The sequence below is a fragment of the Oryzias melastigma genome, linkage group LG3 (assembly GCF_002922805.2).
Source record: "Oryzias melastigma strain HK-1 linkage group LG3, ASM292280v2, whole genome shotgun sequence".
NCBI lineage: Eukaryota > Metazoa > Chordata > Actinopteri > Beloniformes > Adrianichthyidae > Oryzias > Oryzias melastigma.
Genome location: NC_050514.1, coordinates 28,433,833 through 28,459,172, shown reverse-complemented (window position 1 = coordinate 28,459,172; position 25,340 = coordinate 28,433,833). Strand labels below are relative to the sequence as shown.

At 36.8% G+C, this 25,340-nt stretch overlaps 1 protein-coding gene across 2 annotated transcripts in view; it reads left to right on the top strand.

The window, feature by feature from the left end:
• Positions 1 to 25,340, top strand: part of LOC112160794 (carbohydrate sulfotransferase 8) — a 280,529-nt gene that overhangs the window by 6,613 nt on the left and 248,576 nt on the right. The window contains exon 2 of one of the 2 annotated variants that reach the window (XM_024295603.2): positions 1,681 to 1,801. The exons of the other annotated variant lie outside the window; for it this stretch is intronic. The gene's annotated coding sequence lies outside the window, so the exon portion shown is untranslated. The remainder of the gene's footprint in view (positions 1 to 1,680; positions 1,802 to 25,340) is intronic. 2 annotated transcript variants of the gene reach the window in all.

Genomic DNA, 25,340 nt, shown 5'->3' with positions numbered 1-25,340 from the left:
ACTCATTTGTTAAATTTAAATATGTTATGAGAAAACCTTCCAAAAATGTTGCTCCAGATCAGGATTTCCCATTCACATAAATCTGGTTATCTTGAACACACAAGACTAAAATCTTTAAATTATGCAACATTGTACAATTCCAAACTGCACAACTTATGTATAAGGCCATCCATCCATCCATCCATCTTCTTGACCGCTTCTTCCCTTTCGGGGTCGCGGGGTGCCGGAGCCTATCCCGGCTACTGAAGGGCGAAGGCGGGGTACACCCTGGACAGGTCGCCAGCCTGTCGCAGGGCCTCAATCACACACACATCAACTCTCACATTCACACCTAGGGACAATTTAGAGTCACCAATTAACCTATGAAGCATGTTTTTGGACGGTGGGAGGAAGCCGGAGTCCCCGGTGAAAACCCACGCATGCACGGGGAGAACATGCAAACTCCACACAGAAAGGTCCCAGCCGGGATTCGAACCGGGGCCTTCTCGCTGTGAGGCAAGAGCGCTAACCACTTGCGCCACCGTGCAGCCCTGTATAATGCCAATACTAAAAAAAATAAAAATCATTTAACAATATACGAGCTTGTAGATTTGTTGAATATTAAGAGGCGTTGAGGTTTTGTGTTTCTGCTTAAGTGTGTGAATGTACATGAGTGATCTGTACATGTGTCTATATGCATGCATATGCATATATGTATACACAAATGTTTAATATGTACAGTGAGTGTATATTCTGCATATTCTATTCAAATAATATATTGTTTCCCTGCTTATTTGCTTATTTGTATCTGTTTGCTCAGCTGTTGGACAGGACAAGTTAAAAAAAAATGCTATGATCTACACATAAATATGAAGACTCTTGTGTATCTGTTGTGTTCTGACCAGTGTTTCCAGTTCATTATTGGTCCTTCACTTCCAAGATCCTCTGACTGGTTTATATTTATCTTCATTCACTGAGTTGGAAGTTTCGTGAATAAATGTTAACCCTTCATAACCACAAATGCCTTTCTGAGACCCCCATTTCAGTAGCATTATACCAACTTTATTAAAAACTCATTGTATGTAACTTGGTCCATGTTCTCTGCCCTGTAGTGCCTCATCATTCCACTAGGGGCGGTAGAAGGGCTTTCCCAGGTTATTTTAAAATGGCTGCTTCCGTGAAAACTCAAAAACACTTTTGGTGGGAAAAGTTTAGCTAATTTTCAATACTTTATGTTAAAATTAACTGTTTTTTTAAATTATTTTTATTGAAATGACTAAATGTGTTAATTTATTTTTTTATAAAACACCATGTTAAAAATGTGTGGATCAAATTTGAGACTGTGGGTAAATAAAGTGTTTTTATTTTGACCACTCAAATCAATAATTTTGCATCTTAAGTTCATTATTGTGAGCAAAAACCTACTGAATCGCCCAATGTATAGTAACTGATATTATCTGTATCTCATTAAAGAGATATTAGATTTCATCACAAAGTTTAAAAAAAGTTTATATCAAAAATATTGAGTTATCTGTGAGTCATGTGATGCAGTGGGCTTTGGGGGTTTATAATAAGTAGAATTATTCTCCTTAGATTTTCTCTTCTTAACACTGACTGAATACCAATGCAATCACAGTGCATTTTTCTGCCAGTCAGATCTGCTCTGTGAAACATTTGGAAAGTTTTTTTTTTCCTTTAAAGGCAAATACTGACTTCCAGCAAATCTTCAGTGGAGGCCTTTGGGACTTTTCAAACAGACTTTTTGGAGGACCCACTGATAAGAATGGATGCCGTTTTAACCGCATGGATCCATTCACAGCTGGTGAGTTGTGTCCTGCTGGTGTAAGGATGTGTTTTTAGTTTAGCTTTTACATTTTTGTTGCCTCACTTACGCTCAGTTTTTTTGTGTTTATTGTTTCTTGTTTGGTCTTCAAGCTTCTGTTTCTGCTCCCTTCTGTGTCAAAATCACACCAGGAATCAGTTACAGCTATATTTGGTTTAGTTAATTAGCCCATTTAAGTTTGTGGATTTCAGTTGTCAAATTTCCTTTTCCCGTGTCCTCTTGACATACCTAATCCCTAAAAATCTACTCCTTGCATTAAATTAAGTCAGGATGCTGCAGCAATGGGAGGTACCTGGATGGTGCATGTTCCTACAACCTGTGTTTATTCTGCTGACATGAATACCAAAAATGAAAATATCCGGGTTAGCACCAACCCCACAGGCTTTTTGAAACTAGAAAACATTCTGTTTGCATTATAAAAGCTGAGTCTCTTCTATAAAACCACTATTTAAGATTTGAGTGTGATTTTAGAATTTATCCAGACTGATTTTTATCGATATTTATTTAACTCATGAACAGTTTTAAAACAAGCAGATTTATGCATCAGATCCCAACATAAAGTTTATTTTCCAGGACCTGAGTGCTCAGTCCTGATTGTCCTCAATTTTCAAGCAACTTGCTTCACTATGCAGAAATGAATATTTGATGCGAGATCAGTAAAACCACTTGGATATGCTACATGTGACCTTTGGGAAGAAATATTTCATAGCGGTGTTGTTTTATAGCTAAATTAACTGACATGGATAAGTCTCGTCCACAAAGAACGACGATCAAAGCGGCTCTGATTAAAATGGGTCTCACTGCTCTTTCAGCCCAGTTATTTCAATCAAAATCCATCTTTGCCGAGTTGTTATGGCAGCTGCTGTTCTGCTTGCAGGCTGAAAAACCGTCAGGCCCTGTTTTTAGATAGGAAGGTAAAAAGGAAGGAACAGCCTTGGATGAAAGACTGTTCTGAAACTCTGTTAGGTTAAGATAAATAAGTTCATGCTTTAAACACAACGGTTGGCAGGTTAAGTTTCTTACAAGGGTGACTGTTATCATGGTTACCATCTTGGTTCAGAATGCTAACATGAGAACAAAATAAAAAAAATAGCCTCTAAGGAGAAAGTTCACCTTAATATGATTAAATTCAAGTTTCTTCTTTTTTTTATTTGGAAATGAAACAAATGAAGAATTTATTCTTGGGTGAAGCTACAACATAAACTTATTTTTTTAATTGTAACATCTGAGAAAATATGATTTAAAAAAAGAAACTTGGTTGAAAGATATAATAATAAAATTTATGTTCTGTGAAGCTGTGATGCAGGAGTAGAGCTCAGCCTCTGATTGGAAGATTGCAGGTTCACTTCCCACCTAACCCCCCATCCATGTGTGAAAACGAGGCTTTTAGCCTAGTTTCCACTGAGCAGTACGGGTCGGTCCGGTATTTTGAACACTTCCATTGTAAAATGGACAGAGTTGGAAAGAGTACCTGAAAACCATACTTGAGTAAAAGTCCAGATACCTTACTGTAAAAATTACAAGTTACAAGTCACCAATTCCAATAATACTTAAGTAGAAGTAAAAAAGTATCACATTTCAAAAGAACTTACGTATTTAACTCGTACTGAATGTAGTCTCAAGGAACAAAAAAGAAATGTGAAGAACAATAAACTGTTTATTTATGAGATTTTAGTTCCTGATGTTAGAAATGAATGAATAGAAGTGAAATTTAACTCCTCAATGTTTTTTAAAATGACAGAATAAAACTGTTTTAAAAAATAAATAGAACAAAAAGTCAGTCTCAGTCACACTCAAATGTTCTTAAAAGGCACAAACAATGTTTCTAAAAAAAAAAAAAAAAAGTAATAAAACCTAGTAGATTAAAATTCAGGGCTAACTTTAATCTGATACACCTCTCAGTCTCCAGGGGGTATATTTTCAGTTTTAACAAAAGCTGGTTCTCAAAGTCTTGGAATTTATTCTAACTCTTTTTATCATTGCTAAAAAGACACTCACAAGCAGCAGATGGAGGTAGGGGAGTGTTGAGCCTTAATGTCAGCTTCAGCAGAAGTGGGAAGGTTTTCAGGCAATTTTACTGTTGAAATCAATGCTGAATTTCTTACTCTAAGCACCAGCCTCTCTGGTCAGTTGCAGTACTGCAATGTTTTGTTACTTCCTGGTTGGCCTCACCCTCCACCCACAAGAGTTGACTGAATTTAGCTCATAAATAGCATGCAGTACCTTCAGTATCCTGCAGATGGCGATATCATCTAATCTGCACATCAAACCAGCTGTGGTAAAGTAGATAAAGATGCGGGCCGTTGCGCACAATCACAATGTAACGAGTAATGGTAAGTGTCCATTCAGGGGAGTAAAGAGTACAAGTATACAATCAAAAATGTAGTTGAGTAGAGAGTAAAAGTTTCTTACATTTTTGATACGCAGTACTAGTTCAAAACAGCCAAAAAATACTTAAGTAAAATAAAAAAGTCCAGTTAAAAGACTTTACACCAATGAAATTGAACCCATTAAACAAAACCGACCCGTACCTTTTGGGGGGCCTCCATCGGTTGTAACTCCATTTAAAAATAGTTGTTGTTGCCAATACAGCGCTCATTTAAGATAACGTTTGTAAGAATTTCGGTTTTTGCAGTTTCCTGTGTTCTCTTTTGGTCATGAGTCTACATTGAAAATGCCTGCAAACAACAGGAACACCTGGTCTGTGGAGGAACTGCAAACATTCTTCTGCGATGGTGTGAGCTAGCGGTCTATACCACGCATGCGCTGTGAAAAACAAACTGCTCAGGCTTAACTGAGTGGAAACGCTCGCCAGAATTAACTGGACCGCACTGGACCACTCGTTACTGGACCGTACCGCTCATTCAAACGAGGCTTTACACACCTCTTCTGAATAGGCTCTTTACTTGAAGTTGACCAACTGGTTCAAAGCGGTCACCGTAGCCAGTCTTTACACGATGTAAACAGATAACCGCAGACAAACGTGGACCACCAATGGACCACTCAGTGGAAATTAAGCTAAAGGGCCTCTTGAGCAAGACTCTGAACCCCACAATGCTCCTGGTGGTTGGAGGTGTGTTAGAGTGTTCGGCTGTGACTGTAAAGTGCTTTGACCTTCAAAGAAAGTATTGTAAAGGTAGGTAAAAATGATTCTCTGAAAGAATTCTTCCATCTTTTCAGTAAACATTAATAATAGGTAACCGATATGTAAAAATCATTGATTATTGTTAGAACACGCTATCACTGCATGTCATAGCACAATACACAGTGTAATACTCGTTGGTTGCAATTAAAAGAACTTTAATTATTCCACTACATTCAAGTTCACACATTTGGAATTATTCAAATGCTAAGTGATCTTTAACTCCTTTTATCCTCATATAGTGAAATTCGTTTTTTCATACATTTTCTTGAATTTTTGGTTAGTTGAACATTGTTTAATTTCATCACTTAACTGGTTCCAAAGCACTAAGAAAGTATATACTGACAATTTAACTGGAACGCCATTAAGATTTAAGGAGTTCGGATGCAAAAGTTTATTCTTCAAATCTTTCTGGAAAGTTTCCAGCTTAACTATTCTAAAAATTCCGTTTGATTACTGCGATGACTTTAACAACAAACCTTATAAAAATGTCTTTGACCCTTTAACATCGGACATCTAAATAACACGATCTTTGATCCACTGTAACTCTTCGACCGTTTGTGATCAACGTGAATCAGCTGATTATGACGAGGAGAAAAGCGGCTTTTCATGTCCACCTTTTTGCCACACAACTATCAAAAGGGACACAAAGCCACTTCTTTTTAGTGATAGAATCAACAGATTTACTTTGAATACGTCACCACTTCACTAAAGTGTTGCATATAAGCTGCTTCTTCAGAATTTCCTGGGATTACGGTAATTGTGTAAACGGTTGAAGAGTTACAGTAGTCGAAAGAATGTAAATTCTTGACTTAAAGCTCTAGTGTTGAAGGGTTAAGAAACTATGAACGTAATCACAAAATCTTAAAATTTAACACACAATAACAGTTGAAAACAGTTTGGACAGGAAACAAAGCAGACGTTTTGTACAATATATTTTTAACTCTGTCAAAATAATAAATATTAATCATAAAAAATTCAATTTGACGCTATATTTTAAAGCTCGTGGTTGTAACCTGTTGGTTTTGTGATGCTCGTTGGCCTCAAAAAGAGTCCTTACCTGTCAGGTTGGAGGATCATTGGATTTTCTCAAATAGAATCTAAGGTCAAGACCAGTTTGTTCTGTCATGTCTTGGTTAGAGAACTGAAATGCAGGAGACCAGAGAGGAAGGTGGATAAAAAGCAAACAGATAAAAGAAAAAGAAAAATTGGAGGCAAGACAATCAAAAAAGTCAACTGATCCTGGTGTGAGCAGGTAGAAATGAGAGGAGCCAAGTTGGGTGATAGATGAATAAATCATGAATAAAAATTAGAATAAACTCTGTTAGAGCCACTGTCAACACTCTCTCAATCATTTTCCCTTTTTCCTCTAATCTTTAATACTCTGATTTCAGGAGTTTAATAAATGAAAAAGCTAAAAGAAAAAAAATAGGAAATAAGAGAGTAAATCAATGAACTGAGGTACATAAGCTTATAAAGGTCACCAATCTCTCTTAATAAATCGGATTTATTGACAAAAATGCAAACCACCCATGTAGTATATTTTACATCTTAAGTAAGAACTTCAGACTGAATACTTTTGTGACTTTTGAGTCTTTAAAGACTTTGATACTTTACACCTCCAGACAAAAATAACACAATGATGTTTGGCCAAATTCTAAGGCTAAGTAGATTTGTTGTGGATTTGAAGGAATTAAGACAATTTGACGATATTTAGGAGAACTCATCAGCCCTTTACTATAAGGCTGAGAATAAAAGGATTTAAAGATTGGGATGCAACGATTCGTTTAACAACGAATTGATTCATTTTATAATTTGTGATTGCCGATCTGATCCGCAGTTGATATTTTTTCATTTTAAATGATCCGATTCACTGATCTACAATCAATTCAGGTCATCATTTGCAACAATTCCACCAGTTTGACTCAGATGAATACTGGATTTCTGATCAGTCCAGGTGAAGTTTTCTAGATTCCTCGTTTTTCTTGCAAGATAATCAAGTGTAAATTAAATGTGTTCCAATAAGCACGTCTCATAATAAACACCTTTTTGCTGCAATCATTTGCGATGTCACTTGGCCATTTTTATGTTAAACCCAACATGTTTCAATCCAAATGGTATTTCCCACGATCGATTATTGATTTATCTCTTTTTGAAACAATTATTTAATGGCATTGTTCAATTACATTTGGTTGGATTGTAGGAATAAAAATCCATTCATCGATTAATCAATGAATTGGTGTTTTGATTCATTGAAAGTCCACCTGGCAGGAATCTGAAGATGAACCAAACGCAAGGTTCAGGACTTGATCCGAATCAAATTAAGTGGACCGGACCAAATTATTTTTGTTGTCTGAATACAACCAATTTCTTAGAAAACAACACTGTTTTAAAAGAAAAAGGAAAAAAAAAGTGTTTTTTTTTTTTTGCTTTTGTCTAAAAAAAAAAAAAAAAAGAAAAAATATTTTGTCTCAATTTTACTTTGAGTTTGAGCCTTGCATCGTCGAGCCACTACATACATCTGAACTTTTAACCCCATTCTCTTCGACCCGATCCTTGAGGTCTTCCAACCAACAACTTTTAAGCATTCTAACAACCCGCTTTAAGATGAGATGAGATCTCTCCTTTCAAGCCGTCAAACTCCCTCCCATATGTTGACTGTCTTAAATCTCAGGTCAAGAGGTTGTTGTCCAGGAGAGTTTTTAGTTGATCTTTGTTTTGCTATATTTTTAACTTTAATTTTAATTATTGGATTTTATCACCTTTTGTGTTTGGATTTGATTTTATGCTCTTTTTGTAAAACCCTTTGTGATTCTTTCTGGGAAAAGTGCTAAAGAAATAAAGAAAGATACTCTAAAAATATAGTGGAAAGTCAACAATTATAAAATGGCTAAAAAAATAATTGAAGAGGGACTTTGAGAACACAAAAGTATTTAAATGTTACAAAAAGCTTTCAGCCATTTTCCTCATCTTGTGTGCAGCAGGAGAGGAGCAGCTTCAGCCTAACCTGTCCTGATTGCAGCAACTTCACTGTCACGAGGGTTTAACATCACTCCATGTATTGACTTGATATAAAAAGCTTTGCAGCACATCAGTCTCACTAACCCTGAGGATCACAACTCATTATTGTGATTTTCTTACTTCCTGAGAATGTCTGAGCCCCAACCTCAGGCATCTTAGCTGAAGTGGTTCCTCTTCTCGCTCTGAACTGCAGCATCAAGATTATTGTTAGGAAAGTAGATAGTAGGATATGTGAAGAGCACAATCAATGCTCTCCATTGATGTGCTTTTCGTTTATATGAGCAACAGGAAATTGTGAATATCGTAGAAAAAATCTTTGATGCTTGACAGTGAAGTCTGAATTCCTTAAGTGGCTGACGGTTTTTGTATTCAGGTAGAAGCTTTAGTGAATATAAGTGTGAGGTTTGTGGAGGAGCTGGAAGCAGGAGTACTATAGAGACAGTATAGGAGCAAGAATATCTTAAAAAGAATGAAATATAACTGAAAAACCTAGGAATGTAGCTTCAAACTTTAATTAAAAGAAAAAAAAATGCAGATATTAAGGAAAATTCAGTGATATCTCTCACTCGTGATCTGCTTCCTTCAGAGCACTTTATAACAGACCCAGAGGAGGTCACCTGTACAGCCACAGTCCATTTTAGTCCCACAGAGTTACAACCACAGTGACTTGTTTTCCTTCCATCACCTTTATTAGTTTTTTCATTGTTTGCTCTTGCGGTTGTTTTGGCCCTTCTTCCGACTCCCCTTTCCACCCGGTGCCGTTTATTTATGAGGTGAGAGGCACATTAAAGAAGCATTATGAAGATCAAGCACTCAAAAACACGTTAGGGATAAACGGTTGTAAAAACCAGAGCTGGGTTAGACTTACCCATGTGTGCACATCCTGTGTTTACTTCCAACTGTTGGCCATAAATGGATACTGGTACTCCCATCCTCATTAATTTCAATTTAAGAGCAAATGAACCAAAACTAAACAAATGCTACTATGCAGGCAGAAGCAAAACAGAATGATTATAGGCTGTAACATTGGAACTCCCAACAACAAGACAGAAAACGGGACACAAAAAACACTCAACATTAAGTCAGTTCCTCAAATCAGTTCAGTTAATGATTCCTATGTTTCCATATCTATTTTTTTAATCATAATACCCAGGTCTCTGCTGTGGTGAAAAGAAAGCTGTGGTTGATTGTGGCTGAGAGGTTAAGGTTAAAAGAAATTCAGACTTAAAAAAAAACAAAACAAAAAAAACTCCAGTTTGTTTTTTTTTTTATTTGTTTTTTTCTTACAAATAGTCTGAGAAAATTGAACCAGCGACCCGCAGACCACAAGCAGTCTCCCAACCCGGTAGGTTTTTGAGGCCCATATGTATCCCAGTGGACCTAACAAGCTACAGCATTTAATTAATTCATTTAGTTTTTATTTTGTTAACTTTAATATATATTCAAAGTCCCATTCTGATTATCTTTTTCTGTATAACAAGAGCATTTCCAGTAGTTTTTTAGCTATGATTATGCAGTGTTTAGGCAAAATAAAAAAAAAAACCTGAGTTGTTTTCTTGGACATAATTTCGACAGAGAAATGAAAAATTACCCCTGAGTTGTTGGTGGGACTGTCCCCCTATTATTGCTGAGAGCTCTCTGTTTACATGCTCTCCTGCTATGTTACAGCCACTTATTCCTGCAATCTAAAGGTTTATTCCAACTGGAAAAGCCTGTTGGTCTGGACTTCATTTGGTCCAGAACAAGTCCTGAGCCTTATGTTTGTTCTGTATTCAGACCACCGTCGTCTGGGTTTTTCTGTTCCAGACCATAGCTTGTAAACAAATCCATTTGACTAAAACTCCTTTCACTCTTTGACCAGGAAAGAAATCCTGACGACGCAAACTTTGCAGTCCTTGTCAGGACAGTTCACTTACATTATATATTAAGTTATTACTTTACATTTCGCAGATCAATTTCAACCGTCTGTATCAATGTCAGGTTAAACACTTTTTACTTAGTGCTTTGGTACGGTGGAGACATGATGCAAGACGCTATAAATACCCAAATAAGTGTTTATGACAGACCAATTGTCGCGAGAACAGTGTGAGAAGCAACGTCTATTATGTTAGAAGTTGTGCTTTCCTAGGTGTGTTGTTGTTGGGAGTGGGGTCATCTGGACCCCACAAAAGAGTATTCTGAACTTTTTTTTTTTCCCCTCGCAATGATTTTTGATTTTCACTGGTGTCCATGGCACTAGCGGCTGGGTGGCTCAGTGGGCTAGGTGAAGGGCTGACACGCAGAAGCCCTGGGTTTGATTCCCAGGGTTGTCCACTGATCCCCCACCCAGATTGGGTCCTTAGGCAAGACAATTGACGTTGCTGCCTAACTGGGTCCCTGTGCCCCTCAAGTACAGGGTTGTGTCAGGAAGGGCATCCGGCGTAAAAACTCTGCCAAATCACTGATGCGAAACAGTGGGTGCTGTTACGCTGTGGCGACCCCGAAAAGGATAAGCTGAAAGTGAACTACTACTGGTGTCCACCTTCGTCAACATTTGTCACGGATGGATAACACATTGATGTATGGCTTGGGTTATCTGGACCCCATAAGACAGCACAAGGGTTAATTAGCCTGCATTTATCTGAACAAATTATAAGTTGCTATTGCATTGCTGGTTCACATTTGTCTGCAGCTTTCTGTTTTCATTATGTAAAGACTGTCCATGGTGGCTGTTTTGGTCTGCTACGAGCATGAAGCCTATTCAGAAGGGGTGTGTAAGAGTTTGGTAATATGACACGTATCACAATACCTTAACCAATAAGGTTCTAAAAGTATGATTGATAAAAGAAAGTGTTATTTATTTCCAACATAGCTAAATGTAGCTGTTCCAGTACTATTAAATAGTTCAGGACCCTGAACGGGTGCATGACAGTTTGCACTACAATTTCTCTGAACACATTGAAGTAATAATAATGGATTGGATCCATCTGCACTTTTCCAGACGCTCAAAGCGCTTACATTGTGTATCCATTATTCATTCACTCCTCATTTATACTTGGTGATGGTAAGCTACTAATGTAGCCACAGCGTCCCTGGGGCAGTCTGACAGAGGCGTGGCTGCCTGTGCGCGCCTACGGCCCCTCTGACCATCACGGGGCATTCATACACCAGTGGAGATGCACTGGAGGCAAGGAGGGTTAAGTCCCTTGCCCAAGGATACTACGACAGTTGGCTGGCTGGAACGGAGATTGAACCACCAACCACGGCTGCACTAAGTAAATACGCATTTCACCGGTCATCGCCACAATGTTGGCTTTTTTAAGAGCATCATACTCCTCACTCTGATCCATCAGAGTTAATTAGAATCTATCGCGGTGTATTAGCAGATCGTTGGCTCGCTTCGCCGACAGCATTTTGACTGAGGCTCCATGCATGATCTGCTGCGCAGCTGAACTACTTCACTCGTTCTTATCTGAGCCCGCTACTAAGTACTACAATCCACGTTTTAATATGATACTGGCAGCTGCATGGCACAGAGTTTCAGTTCAGTACCCATCTCAAGTAAAAACTAAGCAGTACATGTCTTATAATAACAAAAGCTGCGAGGCAGACTGAACATTTAACACAAGCTGGTTCTCACAAGATCTTGGGTTTGTTGTTTTGGTCATGGTGTAGAGTTACTCCAAGAGGCTCAGTGTGCTGTGCTGCCAACTAAAATAAACTAAAGTGAGACTATTAGATACACCTTTGCTTATTAAAAATTAAATACTTATTGGCTGGACAGCCTTTTAAATCGATTCAAGTATCGCCAAGTCAAATATCGCGATATATCGCCAAATCGATTTTTTTTCCTACACCCTTACTTTTTAGACAAGAAACACTGAACAAACCAGAGTTCAGTCGGATTAGAACTGAACTGACACCACTTTGAAAGATGGGTCAGAGAGCGGTTCCTGGTTCCGGAGTCCACTTGGGTGTGTTCATACTGAAAATTTGTTCCGGATTACTGGGGGAAACGAACTCTGATCCATTTTAAGCAAACTTAATGTGCCCAGTCTGAATACACTGTAACATTACCAGATCAACAAAAATGGCGAACAATATTGGAGCTATCCAGTTGTACAGATTGGAACCAGATGCCAACTCGGATGAGGAAAACAAAGACAAGCTAGTTGTCTACAAGTACAGGAGAGCAGGGAGCTTGCTGCACACCTGACATTTTCTATATCACAAATGAGCTTTTTTTCAAAAAGCACTTTTTTCTCCTCCTGATTTGCAATGATTTGAATAAAAAAATACTAAGAAATGCAGTTTTAAGCTTCATTTTCTTCATATCTGTCCTCTATCATCAGAAAAACGCCACAAAAATATGTTAAAAACCCCAAAAACACTATTTTCAGTTTGTCTTTACTATGAAAAGTAGGATGAATCCAATTCAAATTAAGAATAGAATATCAAGATAAATCTTTTTGGAATATGTCAAAAGCATTTAGAACAAAATGGAGAACCAGTAAGGATAACAAACACACATATAGGCAATGGCTCGGTCAGATCTCAGACCTCAATCTCACCAGATCTGTGCTTTTACATACACATACAAAAGTAGAATCCATTCAGTTTAGGGAAGACAACCACTTAGACATGAGGTATTTTAGTGCCTATATCCAAAGTCCATATATTATTCTGTATGATTCACCCTCACATTTAGAGCCAACAAATTTAACAAACTCATTACTATTCATTGTTTGCTCCCTGTGGGGACACTTCCATGCAGGTAAGTGTGTGTCGACTTGATGAGAGCACTACAGGCGGCCTTCCACTTCTAACAGACCTCTTATTTAGACCATAAGATTATACGAGTCAAGTGAGGCTGGAAGCAGCTTTATTATAATGCATTGTGAGGTTTGCCGATTGTCTGTGACCCAGCTTATAAGGTCATATATTCAATCTCCCAAAGGCTGAAACATTCACTGTAAGAGGTATGGATGAAAAGAACTAAATAGATGGATCTGAGGGAAAGATCTTCCTTCTGCTATTGTGGGAGACGGATGCTTTTAAAATAGACCTTTTTTGTGGTATGATGGGGATTTAAGTGGTCAACAAAAAGAAAACTTTCTTTTATCAACTTTTTCTGTAGTGGAACCAATGAATATGTTAGCCATAAAAACAATAATGGGAGATATTTCTCTAAATTTATCATCCAGGGATTGTTTAATTGCATTCACTGATTCCAGTTGACCAAACGGCATGGGATTTGTCAAACATTTGTAGCTTTTTGGATCCTTGAACTTCAATCACCTTTTAATTGAAAACAACTGTAGCAGCTGTTTCATCAGTTTGTGCAAAAACACAATCTATCTAACAGTCTGCTGATCTCTCTGTCTGTCCTATCTGCCCATCCATTCATCCACCCATGGTACATTCTCTAATATATCTTACAGGCATTCAGGGGCAAACTAATCTGCAGGAAAGACTAAGCTGTGATTTCTGGCACTGCACAAAAACATGTCTCACATGAGCAGTGATGTGGTTTTATAGCTCTCCTGGCGCACCGCGGAACATTTAAAAGGCACACTCAAATCAGCTTAGCACTCTTTATTACCAATCTGCAAACAGCTTAAGGATCAAGAAGCACGTCCTCCAGTTGGTAATATTCACAAGTACACCGGAAGATGAGTGCAATTAGTTATAAGAATCACGCTGAAGTAGAAGAAAACTCCCTTATTGTAACTAAAGGGTAAAACAATATCCTGGATTTCCTTGTAAAGAGACCTTGGATGTGTAGATGCTGTGGCTGGTCAAACAAAAATAGGTTTTATTTTCTTACTGCTACTTAATTTTTCATCATAGCTGCACAAGTTTACAGACTGATAGGGGTGACATCATAATATTTTAATGAAAACAATATTTCTAAGATTAAAAAAAAATTTGTTAATTGCATATTTTACTGTGACTTAGTAACTTGTTAGTGACAGAATGGCTCCTCCCACAAGAGTGCAGAATTTGTAATGCTCAGGTTTGACCATTTGATTGGTTGTAAAGGAATAAATGCACTTTTTTTGTGTCAGTCATTGACTGTATAAACACTGGATAGTGTGAACCTTCCCTTCTCGTTTTCCAAATAGAAAGTATCCAAAGAAGACCTTCCACGAGGGTCAAAACCCCATAGACTTCTATTGAGAAAAGAACAGTCATTACTCAATCATTCTTTTAGTCAGAAGAATCATTCTTACTCTAACACCTTCTTCTTAGCAACTTCTTTCTTACTCTATTTTCTTTTAAGACATGTTTTCTTTATCCCAAGTTATTCAACTTATAAACTGACCAATCAGATGCCTCAGTAAAAGCACTTGATTGACAGCTTCTCCCGAGCTGCTTTCAGTGGAAGATGTCAGGGTTTTGTGCTTGGGTTGTGTCATGGTTTTGTCATGTTCTGTTTTCCCTGTCAGTCTCACCATGTTTAGGTTAATCATCCACAGTTGTCTTCATTTGGTTAATCAACCTCAGTGTATTTAGGTGTCTGGTTTTCAGTTCCTCGTTGTCAGGACATATGCTCTGTCACCATTTTTGTTCCTCCATGGGTTTTTGTCATGTTTTGGTTCATTTATTCAATGGTTTAAGTTACTGTGAACAACAGTCTCCTGCATTTGAGTCCTCCACCACTATTTCATGACAGGAAGGGGTGTGGACTTTGAACAAGCTCACTCAGACCAACTTGGACTGATCACTGTTGCAGGTTTCAAAATGACAGCAGACGATCAGGAAGCCACGCTGTCGGCTTTGGTCTGATTTCACTAGGGCCGGACGTAAGGCAGTTTTTATGGGTGACTTCAATACCTTGTTCCATCCAATGAAATAATATCTATAGTATTTTTTTTTTTTTTTTATGTTTCAGTATCACTTTGTTTTTCCTAGGATTTAAAGACGGACTCAGATGAAATTTGTGTTTTGGGTGTTTTTTTTAACATGTTTTTGTGACTTTTTTTTTCTCATGTTGGAGGACAAAAAGAAAAATTAGCATTTTTGAGTATTCAAACCATTGTGAATAAAAGACAAAACAATTTTTTTGAAAGAGCTTATCTGTGACGGAGAAAATGTGCTGGGTGGGTCACAAGCTTAATTAAAGACTAATTAGGAAACCACTGAGAAGGCTTTTAAAAGAGCTCAAAAGATGATTGTAGCTGGACTTTAATGGTGTAATGAGCCGTGTCTTGTACAATATGAAACAGCAAAGCAAGCGTGGAGTCCTAACATGGAGATTTTGATCAGCTGTTTGAGATGAGTGTATCTCTTATACTGGAAAACCTGCAAGAGTTTTGCAAGTTTCTTAACCCTGGTGCTCTCTTATGGAATCCAGATGACCCAACCCTTATATTGATGAGTGATCCCTCCCATGACAAAGGTGTTTGCCACAGAGACCAGTGAAGATATGAAATCCTTGAAGCACACTATCTTGTGGGGTCCAGGTGATCCAATTTTAATGTAAGCATGTCTAGGATAACACAAGGGTTACACTGGTTGTTTCCAAGTATTAATCTTACTAGGACACATAATTGGACACAAAGAAAATGCATACAATATTTTAGATTTTTTTTCTTCAATATGTCAGATTTTGAGCAGATCTAGCAACGTTGCACTATTGTTGGTAATGTTTGAGTCAATCTTCTTTACCAAAATGGTTTGCTTCTCTGTCTTTAAAGAGTGGTCTGGATGCATAGGTGATAACTAATGATGACTAATAAACACAAATCAGCTTAGAGCTTTAAGGCCATAAAAGTGCAGTTTGTAGTCGATACACAAGTTGTTTTCTCAGATAGTCCGTTTCACTTTACAAACCTGAAAGCTGATTTGAACTCTGGCGTGGATCAAATGGGGCATCAGTTCATCTGCAAGTGAAACCTGAATAAACCCAAGTCCACAGTGATTGATGGAGGTCTCACTTGTAAATGTTGCATAATGAGGAGAGGAAGTTGCCAATCAATTTATCACAATGAAAGGACAAGCAGGACTCATGTTGCAGTTATTAACAAATGGGATTTAACAGATGTTTGTGCTCGTCTGTGTTCCATTCTCTCTCTGCTACCATGAATACATTATAACAGAGATTCCAGAGAATTTGGTTGGGTTTGTCCTCTAATGTTGTAGCTACTAAGATGTATCTTGCCTTCCATTTATGATCACCTGTTTATTGGTGTTTACTCATTTCTTCTGCGTCATGATAGAGATTCTAGTGTTTTTATGTTTGTCTGTGTCTTTCCTGTCCTCTTGAACTCCAGTTTAGTCTGGTACTGCTGGGTGAATATTACATTATTATTATTATTATTTGGTTGCTCAGTGCAGGGATTTTACCCAAAACCCTTTACTGTTATTCATATATAAACACTTTTATTGGCTTTTTTAAGCTTTGGACAGAATTGGATCATAAAGTTTGGGAACATTTGGAATGGGGTCAATTCTAACAACCGATTTTGCCCGTTTCAGTGATTTTGTCCTTTGCGAAGTGTTTAAGATTATTTTTGTTATGAGCTGGCACTTTATGAATAACCTTTATTGTCATTCCACAAAAAACAAATGAGTGAGTTTACAAAACGCAGCAAAGAATTTGGCAACGGAATGTTGCTGTTTGGCTCCACAAGCAGTCAGAATAATTGTGCAATATAAAAAGTCAGATTTATGAAGTGTCATTTCTAAAGGATCTATATATACAGTTTAAATACATTATAGGCAACAGTTTCCTGTAAGTTTGTAGTCTTTTTGCGCTGCTGCTAATTGTTACAGAGCAGTCAGATGGTCCGGGGGAAGTCTGGAATCTGGTTGTTCTGCACCAGATGCTGCAGAATTTTCCTCCAGATTTCAGTCGGGTGAACTGTCCATGGTTGGGGTGGGTGCGATCTGACAGATTCCAGTGGGCCATGGACAAACAGCGTCTGTCCGCTGAGTCCTGAGTGGGAGGGAACAGTCTTCTAATGGTGTTCCACTCTTCAGCAATTTTGAGTCTGGGACCTTGAATCACACGGACCAGATGGAGATGCAGCTTGTTTTTAGGTTCTTGATGGCCCTTCTTGAAGGTATAGAGCAGGGGTCTGCAACCTTCAACACTTTAAGATCAATTTGGATTGATTTCTCACGGACCAAAACCCAGAAGGAGCCACAAAGTCTTGTTTCACTCCATAAATAAAGACACTGCTTTTTATTTGTTATTGTGACTATTGTGATAAATATACATGAACATACTTTTGTTATAAATAAAATATAACCTTTGGACAAAACTAGCCCTTTTTCAAAAGATGAAATAGATTATTATTTTGACAGAGGTTCTCAAATGTAGTAGTAATATAATAATTATCTATTTTATTTGAAGTACCTTTCTTGTCAGACAAGGACACTGTACATGGCAATAAAAAACAATAAGAGCAGAGAACAATAAATAAATAAAAATAAAATTAGCCAACTAAAGAAGAGCCAAAAACTTAATGTGAGAAAGCGGATTTAAGCAGGTGAGTTTTGAGTTTAGGGTAAAGAGACGATATTAAGAAGATCGGGTGGGAGAGAGTCCAAGAGGTTGGGAGCCGACCAGCTGAAGGCTTGGCTCCCCATAGGGACTAGACCACCGGAGGGTACGGAGAGATCGGAAGGGGGAGTAGATTTGGAGAAGGTCAGGAGGAGCCAGGTTAAGGAGGGCTTTACATGTCAGAAGGAAGAGTTTGAATTGAAATTGGGAGCCAGTCTAATTGCTAAAGGACAGAGGGTTTTGTTTGGGAAAAGGAGGGAATTACTGTAGTCGAGGCGAGAAGTGACCAAACTGTGAACCAAGATAGAAACAGAGTGGAAAGTGAGAGAAGGGCGGAGATGATTAACGTTGCATAGATAAAAGTAGGCAGATCGAGTTACGTTATTAATGTGAGAACAAAAAGATAGTGAGACAGAAGCTGAATCTACAGAGATTGTGATACTTGACACTTTAGAAAGAGTGGAATTGGAGCCTAAAATAAGTACTTTGGTTTTGTCGCTACCGCGTTAAAGAAAGTTGAACCAGTTTTTGATTTTTGACAAAACAGGAGGAAAGGGACTTGGGTAAAAGAGAGGAATCAGGTTTACTGGACAGATAGAGCTGGTTGTCAGCCGCTAAGCAATGAAATTTACAAAAAAATTTCGAAGAGGTAGGAGGTAAGTGATGAAGAGAAGAGGGGAGAGGACAGAACCTTGAGGAACACCAGTAGAAACTGATGAGGACTGAGAGCTGAACTATTTTGTTGATACGTACAGAACTGTCCTTCACTCTTTTACATAAAGTTTGAGTTAGTTTACTTTTTTCTTTTACTTTACAATAACTTTTTAAAATTATAAACTTTTATTTTCTTTAACCAGAGAGCCACATTGGAGGGGTAAAAGCCTCAGGTTGGGTGGGCGGGAAGCCTTTTTTTTTCGTCAGCACAGGAATTGCTGGTTCTTGCACCCCCAGGAACTGTAATAACAGGTTATTCTAAAGCTTGCTTTTTCCTTCCTATCAGTGCTTGTTCTCAGGAATGTCCCCAAATATGAAGCTGTTGTACCTTCATGCCATTTCCATTTACTTTGCTTAAAAGCAGACCAAATCAAGGTGTTCATTTTTTCTCTATTCCCCAGACTATCCTAGCGTGATTGTGCCTCAAGGGATCGTTTTAGGAACCTATGGCAGTATTTTCATGCAGGACATGCTCTAATACACCTGCAAATACAATGAGACGTGACTTTATAGTGATTTCTTTTTAAATCCAACTGGGTTTTGGTGATGGCGAATTTGTTCGGTCATCAGAGCATTAAAGTCAATTCATTTTCATAGTAATTTCAGTTTCTGTCATCTTTCTTTCTGAACCTGTTCTTTAATGAGGAGTCAAAACCCTCAAGGTTCTGTCCCAGAACCCTTCCCATAGCCGGAGCACTGAACCATTACACACTCAATTACCATCACATGCATTCTCAGCAAAATGGTGAGAGTGTAATAAGACTGCAAACATGCAAGGACTTGAATTGCTTCACGAAAACTGGGACAGTGTGTGACATCACACATATGGACTGAGGACATAAAGCAAATTTATATATATATATATATATATATATATATATATATATATATATATATATATATATATATATATATATATATATATAAATATTGAATATCAGTGGCGGCCCATGCATTTCAGAGCTGAGCCTTCAGTCTTCCTCCACCCAAACTCGCCTTGTTAATAACTATTTTATGTTTCCAACACCATCTTGCTATATGGGAACATTATTTAATGGAGCAATTCCATCATAAATTGATAATTTGAATTCATTACAATTGCACATATTGTGAAAACTAACTCTGCGCCTGCAAGTCTCCTCCCACTGTACTAACAGCTGCAACAAGTGTCAAAGCACAATTGACAACTCATTAAACTTGAACATTTATTTGTTTAAATCATTGCTAGTTTACAGCAAATCCAAAAAAAAAAAAAAAAAAACGTTTATCACCCTCATGGGGGTTGATGAGGGTGATAAACACTAGTTTTTCATGGTCTTTAGACCCTTTTCCTTGCTGAGACAGCCTTGATAGCTTCGGGGTTGGCCTGTCTTTTTTGACAATGTCCAATTTTCCCGTAAAAGTCCATCTTAAGAATGACTTGTGCAATAAATCTGCAACTACATCAGCTTCTCCGCTTTCTTTTATTGTTAAGTGCAAAACAGCGATTAATTCAAACAAAAAAAAACCAAGTGCACCTACCGCCTACAGCCTAAAGAACAGAAGAATTTAGCTTTTGGTAGCACAAGCTTTGACCATCCAATCAGAGGCGGTTTTGTCATCTTTCATTGTCATGAAGCTATAGAGTCTCTAAATCAAATTCTAATTGGTTGGATCAAAGTAAACATGTTTACTACATATATGGCTATGTTTTTTTTTTTTTTTTTTTGGGGGAAAGTTGGCTGCAAAAGCGGAAGTGAGGATGTAAGGACTAACTGTATGATTGTAAGGCAGACTTTCATGAACCTAGCAACAAGTAAGGGCTAAAATCTGATTGGTTAGAAACTTTCAAGTGAAAAAACTGTGACAATAACTGTGAGAGAGGATGACAGAACAGTTGGAATGACCTAAAATATATCTTGGAGAAAAAAAATATATACATATATATATATATATACACTTCTCTGTGATTTAGATTCTTCTTTTCAGATCATTTTAGGCCTTCACTGAAGGCTTTACAGGCCCTGATTGTATGCCACTGTATGCAGATAATTTATATATATCTATATGTGTAATAGCAAAATAAATATTTTGTACCTTTAATTCTTATAGCCCATCTTTATTTTTTAGAGCAACAAGTTTTCAGAATCTGATTTTTACACAATGACCTTTTTTGACTTATAGTATTTCTATCAGACAAACACAAACTGATGCCCGCTCAGTGACAGAAAACTACGCTTGAGCTCAGATCTATAAGTAATACATGGGGGGGGGGGGGGATGCCATTTGTCATCATTTTAAAACATGTGGGGTTTAATGCATCTGAAAATCCCTCTCTTAAGTTGATGTATGGGGACAAAGACAGCCATTTCATTCTTTTAAATGACCCTCAGGGATCTGAGCGTAAGCTGTCACGTTACCATGAACACTCTCATCATTATTCGCACTAAGGGTGGGGGTTAAAAGTCCTTCTTATTACATTTACTTAAGGGAAAATGTGTGTTTTTGTTTTGCAGACGTCCTAATGGGATTTTATCCAATAATTTGTACTTATGCCCACTTACAGTAATCAAAACTTACATAAGACTTTCATCAGAACGTATCTTAACACTTTGTATTTTTATTTATTGCAATGAAGAAATCTGTGGAGACCTATAATCTGCAGTTTTTTCCTGGATAGAAAGCTGATTATCAGCTAAGTGGAAAATAATAAGCATTTAAAGCAATCTAGATGGTCTTCTTTGCTCATTGCCAAAAAACTGGAGAGCTCTAATTGCACAAATATGTACATGAGCTTTTATAAAACGATTAAATAAAACAGAAGCAAATTGCTTAAACAGGGCTTAATGCTGGAACTATCAGGGGCCCATTAAATATGTTAATGTGTTATTTTTAAAATCATGTTTGTGCTTAAGTGTTTTTTCTTCTTCAACAAAACCTCACATTTATGTAGGAAATAAATACACCCAAATAAATCCTTGTTTATTTTAGTTTTAAGTATAAAGTCTGTAGTTGGTAAATAATTTTCTGTCACCAACATAGTTGACTTCAGTTGACCTCCGCCTCATGGTTACAGTTTGGTGCCCTTTCCAGAATAATGTCAGAACAGATGCCTGTTTGTGTTGTCACGGCTTTCTTATGAAAGAGAACTGCTTTGAACAAATCGTTCTGGGACAATATTTGATCAGATTCTTAATTTTAAGATTAGGAGATGACATTTCCCACTGTGCCGAAATGTTTTTTTATGCTTTTATTTTTGGTATAAAGTCTAAAACACATTTTTCTAAAGAAGTACAGCTGTCCGAGTCATGTAAAATTTCAATAACATTTGAATTAAGGTCATTCTAATTCATTTTTAGTTTCCAAAAGATTATTTTTGTGCTATATTTTAGTATTCTTTTCAGGGTTGTAAATCTGAGAAAATAGAATGTGTTTGTGTCAGACTTGAACTGTGTCTCGTCAGTCTTACTTTATCCACAAACACAACAGAGCCAAAAATTGATAAAGTATTAAATATTGACCTGTGTGAACTCTTTATCTTTTTTTTTTTTTTTTGTTTGTTTGTTTGTGAGTCAATACCGACAACAATATTGGGCACAAAGCAGCTAAGTGAGCTCATGTTGTGGGTGTGGTCAACTTTGCATCTCACTGCTTGATGTTTGTGAATTTTATAAATCATTTTTTTTATAATTTTGTTGTTTTTCATTGTATTATTTTCTGACTATTTGATATACTTTCTTCTGTTTTTCGAGAAACGTGTTTGTTTTTTTTATATAACTTTCACAGTTTTTTGCTCCAATTTTTACGGAAACCACGAGAAAATACCCATTTTCTCGTGATTAAAAATAAATATTCTGTACCATTCCTCTTTCCTTTTCCCACACTGAGACGCCGAGCGGTAATACTGTATGTTGGCTATAACCAACACCGTATGGCTTACAACAACTCTTAAAAACAGTAAAAGAAACGCTCCTCAAACATAGTTTTTTTGTCCATTTTTAATTTTTTAATTTTTTTTTAATTTGTTCTCTTGTGAAATCTTGTCTTTATCACAACATAATGGGGAAAAAATTAAAAAGCCTATTTTTGGCTTCTGTGATATAGGACTACAACCGTTGTAGTCCAAAGCGAGTAGATAAGGACATGTCTGTAACTTCCATCACTCGAACACGCTGGTTCACAGTAAGAGTAATGATGTCAGGGATTTCTGTAGAGTTGGATCCAACAAAAATGAGAGATGTTTGAGATTATTTATGATTAATTACTGTGAAATTGCAATTGGGGCATTTTCATATACTTTATTGTTGGTCCCTGCCTGCTCGCCTTCCCTGCAGCATCGTATGCATTAAAATCAAGGCTTACTTCAAAGCTCAGAACAGACTGATGCTATTCATCAAAAAATATTGATTGCAGCTCATTTTCTGCATCACCAAACAAAACTAAACAGTTCATGGCTCATAAACTAAACAGATACTGATCATGTCTGTGGCACAGACACATTGTGGCTTTTTATAATGAAACATGAAAAAAGATCACCCTTTTTTTAATGTTCATAAGGAAGACATGAAGTTAAATAGAAATATTTTCTCACAATTCATGCGACAGGAGCGTCCAGTTCCATTGCTAAGTCAATGTAAAGATGTGTAACTCGATCCATAGAAAAAAATCATTTTGGCCGCTCATTGCAGGGATTTTCATCCTGAACTTCCATCCATTTTCTTAATCCACTGCATCCGCGGCGTTGCTGGAGCCTGTCCTGGTTACTGTTGGGCAAAGGTGGATATTCCCTGGACCTGCAAAGAAACACAGCCTAAATAAATACCAATACAGATGAAAATTGTCAAACCTTCTGATTGCTATTTTTTATTACAAATTAAAAAAAAAACTATTTAAAACTGAACATTAATCTACTCTGACAGTAAATCCCATTGCAGCCCTCAACATTTCACAATGTTTTTATAGCTCAGAGGGTGTTCTGGGATGAATGGGCGACATGTTAGTCCACCCGTCCACAGCACAGTGTGAGGTGGAAACAAAAGATGGTAGCAGCAATTTCTTTTCATGTCACTCAATCTAGCATTGCATTAATTAGGATTCTTGTGTGATGATGATGTCCTTGTAAAGCTCTAACCAAGCCTCACAACCAACATTTGAATAGTATTTCTGAATAGATTCACTATAAAAAAAAGGTTTTATTTTCTCTTTTTGTGCACAAGAAATTAAAACTGACATAATTTTTTCTGTTTAAGTTCTGGATGAACACATTTATATTAATAGTTTTTCAATGCACATGCACATTATTTGTGTTTAGATTTTGCAAGTTTTGACTAAAATCAATAATGTTTTTGTTTTCTGTCGTCATTTTTGGGCCACCTAAAGGATTGCTGGGAAAATGAGTTGAAGAAAAACATAAAACGACTTGATTTGAGTTCGTGGAACACGTGTAACCCTCGGAGGAAAGCAGCTTTCACTGTCAGCTCAGTGATCCCTTGGAGTGCAACACCTAATAATTTTATGGGATAGCAAGTTTTCTTTAATGGTTTTATTGCCCCACCAAAAAAGGAAAAGAAGTATTTTCTCAAACATAGTCCCTCAATAAGCCTCAGGATCAGCCCGGCTGAAGGCGTTCCTGTCACCACTGTAGAGTCACCAAACTGCATTTCACTGGTGCTGAATTATTTAAACTGGGATTTAAAAATATCAAGGAAACCTGATGCCAAATATATATATATATATATCTACTTTATTTTCCAAATCCAAGTCTTAAATGACATGCTTTTGATGTAAGGCACAATATCCCAAACGAAGACTGACACAGACTGTCTTTCCTCTGCCTCGTTTTAAAAAATATGGTTAAAAAAACTCAAAAATAATGCAAACAATGTCAAGGTGTCACTCAAAATAAATACAAAGGTGACTTGTTGCTAAGCAACAGTGATCTAAAAGAGCTGGAAACTCAACTATCTGGGCAATAAAGTAAGTTTGAGCAGATTGGTTTTCTGCTGCAAACTTCAAATCCATTATTTTCTATAAATATCTGTATTCTATTAAAACATAAATATCTGTTTATTATAAAATACAGAAAAGGTTTTCTTGTATCTTTAAAAGTGAGTCTAATTATTTCTAATTGACGAGACATAAAGAAATACATAGATAAAACCAGAGTGTGCATAAATAGTTCATAATCATAACTAAAATGTATAAATATGTGTTTCTATAATTCCTTGGAGAAAAATACTTAATAAACTGATCACAAGGGTAAATAATTAGATTATCAACCTCGAAACAGCAGGTTTTATTTGAAGGTCCTCGTTTGTGGAGTAACTTACCTGAAGATCTGAGAGTTTCTGCATCTGTGCAGATTCTAAAATTCATATTTATATTATATTTTCTTTTAAAAAGTAACTGAAACATATGTTTTTATATGCTTTATCCTAATTTTGTTTTTATATTCTGTGTTTTATTGTGAAGCAATTGGTATATTTACTATCTTGTAAGGTGCTATATAAATAAAACAAAGTTTATTATTATAATTTTGCAATTATAAAACTCATTTATTTTGCTTTTAAGGATTTTATGGCCTTATTGATTTAAAATTTATTCATTCTCACTCCATCTTTTAATCAGTTTCTTATCAAACTATTAACTGTAGCATGTTGTCATTTTATATTTGTCTTTGATTATTGTTGTTTTTAGTCTATTGTGTTTATGGCTTTTTGTTGCTTGAAATTATGTTTATAAAAAACACCACAGAATAGAAATCGTTGCTTTTAGGTGATATTTTCAGTTCTTTTAAAGTTCTGTTTTCCCATCACATTCACACCAAGTTCAAGTTTCGTATTATCTGCAGCGGTTCTTTTCTAAGATTTTCAGTTCCTGCTTGTTTCACAGTTTGTTTGTGTTTAATCGTATTTGTTAAATCTGTGAGTTCCTCCTCTGCTCTCCTGCATTTTGGGTCCTACACCTCTTGTTCCTGACACAAGTAGAACGGAAAACTCAAAGGCAAAAACGGTCTTTTGAATATTCCTTATGCAAAACAAGTGAAATACTAACAACAGATAATAACTGTAATGTAGAATAAAATGACAGACAATCAGAATTTAATTGAATCATAACACAATGAACCACAAATCAAAGGTATTGTAATAGATGTGTTTGTGTGAATACAACTA